This window comes from Portunus trituberculatus, chromosome 1 (assembly GCF_017591435.1).
Source record: "Portunus trituberculatus isolate SZX2019 chromosome 1, ASM1759143v1, whole genome shotgun sequence".
Classification (NCBI taxonomy): domain Eukaryota; kingdom Metazoa; phylum Arthropoda; class Malacostraca; order Decapoda; family Portunidae; genus Portunus; species Portunus trituberculatus.
Genome location: NC_059255.1, coordinates 2,210,783 through 2,213,282, shown reverse-complemented (window position 1 = coordinate 2,213,282; position 2,500 = coordinate 2,210,783). Strand labels below are relative to the sequence as shown.

At 30.8% G+C, this 2,500-nt stretch overlaps 2 protein-coding genes across 4 annotated transcripts in view; one reads left to right on the top strand and one right to left on the bottom strand.

The window, feature by feature from the left end:
- Positions 1–1,256, top strand: part of LOC123505856 — a 75,212-nt gene extending 73,956 nt beyond the window's left edge. The window contains exon 6 of the mRNA XM_045257686.1: positions 1–1,256. This exon is cut by the window's left edge and continues 775 nt beyond it. The gene's annotated coding sequence lies outside the window, so the exon portion shown is untranslated.
- LOC123506069 (vesicle transport through interaction with t-SNAREs homolog 1A-like) overlaps positions 1–2,500 on the bottom strand; it is a 191,608-nt gene that overhangs the window by 137,265 nt on the left and 51,843 nt on the right. The window lies entirely within an intron of this gene.

Genomic DNA, 2,500 nt, shown 5'->3' with positions numbered 1-2,500 from the left:
AGAAATGAATGAGTTTTGAATATCTGTGAAACTTTGTGAATGTGGAAAAGATTGGAAGGGTAAAGGAACTGAAGGAAGCTGATGACATGTAGAAGGAAAGCGTGAAAATTTTGTAGTAGCATCAAAGAATAGTTAACAATGCAAAAGTGAAGGATAGTGAAGGAAAAGGGGCTGAAATTGAAGGAACTGGGAGAAAAGAATATTGAAAAAGATAGGAAAGTTTAAGAATGCCTTGAATAATTAGGGAAAAGCATAGAAAAGTAAGGACTGAAGGAAGGAAGGAAGGTGAAGGAGGTTATGGGTGAAGGAAAGAGTGAAGGAAAACAGGAAACAATGAAGGAAGGTGAAGGAAACACTGAAGAAGAAATGGAAGACATGAAAGAAACCAAAACATGAATAAATAATAAAATGAAATGTCAAAATAGAAAAAAAACGAAAAAATAACGTCGAAATAATGAATGAAACTAAATAAAATCATGAAAAAATGGAAAAAAGAAGGAAAAAGGAAAATTAAGGAGGAAATGAAAAAAAAAACACTTTCCTTATCTATTTTTCCTTCACATTTTCCTTCCCATCACCTCCCAGAATGAAGGAAGTGAAAAAAGTGACCAGGTAGGATGAAAGTGAATGAAGGAAGTGTCAGGCTGTAACTAGAGAATGAAGGAATCTTGTGAAGGATGCATAAGGATGTGTTACTGAAGGAAAGTGAAGGAAATGGCTTGGTTATGAAGGATTGCAATGAAGTGAAAGGAATAATTTGTGAAGGAATTTTTTTGTTTTAGAAAAAAAATTGAAATGAAAAAAGAAACTTAGGGTCAAATTTGTGAAGGAAGGAGAGAAGGATTGAAGGAATGAATAGGCGAGGAAGTATTTTTTATTTATTTTTTTAGGTGAAATCAAAATAATGAAGGAAACAGGATAGGATATGTGAAGGAAGGAGAGGATTGTGATGAAGGAATTGTATATAAAAGGATGTTATTTTGATTTTCTGGTGTTAAAAAGAGAGTATCTGTGAAGGAACTAGTGAAGGATTGAATTGAAGGAGTGAAGGATTGTATGTGAAAGGATGTTATTTGATTTCCTATTGTTTATAAATTAAAAAATGGATAGGATGTGTAAAGGATTGTGCTAAAGAAGTGAAGGAGTGAAGGATTGTGATGAAGGAGTGAAGGAGTGAAAGAATGATTTATAAAGGATATTATTTCTATTTTCTTTATAGGTAGAAAAAGGATACGATATGAGAAGGAAGTCGTGAAGGATTATATTGAAGGAGTGAAGGAAAGATGGCATTGTTTGTAAAGGACGTTGACTGATATCCTAATGCCTATAAGTTAAGAAAAATAGAGAGTATGTGTGAAGGAAGGAGTGAAGGATTGTGATGAAGGAGTAAAGTGAAGGATATTAATGAAGGAGTGAAGGAGTGAAGGATTGCAATGTGTTTCGTGTGTTTGTCATGAAGTTTTTTGCATTTTTTCTTTTATTGTGTCAAATTATATCAAAGAAAATGGATGAATAGAGAGTTTGTGAAGAGAGGAATGAAGGACGGAAGTAACAATGAAAGAAAGGAATAAATGAAGCTATTAAAGAAAGACGAAAGGAAAGAAGGAATGAAGATGGATTGCTACATTTGACAGGAAAGATTAGAAAAAAAGAAAAGAAAGAAAATATAAAAGAAGAGAAAAGAAAAGAAAAATGTCTGACAGATGAACATTAAAAACAGAATGAAAAATGAAACGAAATTAAAAAAAAAAAATAGAATTTGACAAATGAAAAAAAAAAACTGAAAATACAAGAAAAAAAAAAAACATAAATTGATAAGGAAAAAAGAAAAGATATACTAGAAAAGAAGTGAAAGCATGAATATTTTCCCGACCTGCTTTGAAAATCTCTCTTTTGATACAGTTTAAGTCGTGGGAAGGACAGGAGAGAAAAAAAAAGTGAGATAGAGAGAGAGAGAGGAGAAAAAAATAGAAATGAAAAAAAAGAAAACCCAAATACTAGGAAAATAACAAATATTAGTGAAAACAAGTTGATTTTCCTGACATCCTTTGAAAATCTCTTTTGAAACATTTGAAAGTCATAAGAAGCATAGAAAAAAAGGAGAAAGAAAAAAAATAATGAAAAAGAAAAGAAAGAACTAGAAAAATAACAAACACAAGAGAAAACATATTATTGATTTTCCTGACATCCTTTGAAAATCTCTCTTGAAAACTTGAAGTCATAAAAGAATAGAAAAAAAAGGAGAGAGAGAAAAATGAAATGAAAAAATGAAAACCTACAAAAATAACAAATCCTGAAATAAAAGTATGTTGAATTTCGTGACATCCTTTGAAAATCTCTCTTGAAAAGTTGAAGTCATAAAGAAAATAGGAGGAAAAGGAGAAAGAGAGAAAAACAAATGAAAAAAAATGAAAACCTACAAAAATAACAAATCCTGAAGTAAAAGTATGTTGAATTTCGTGACAGCCTTTGAAAATGTCTCCTTTGAAATAGCTGAAGT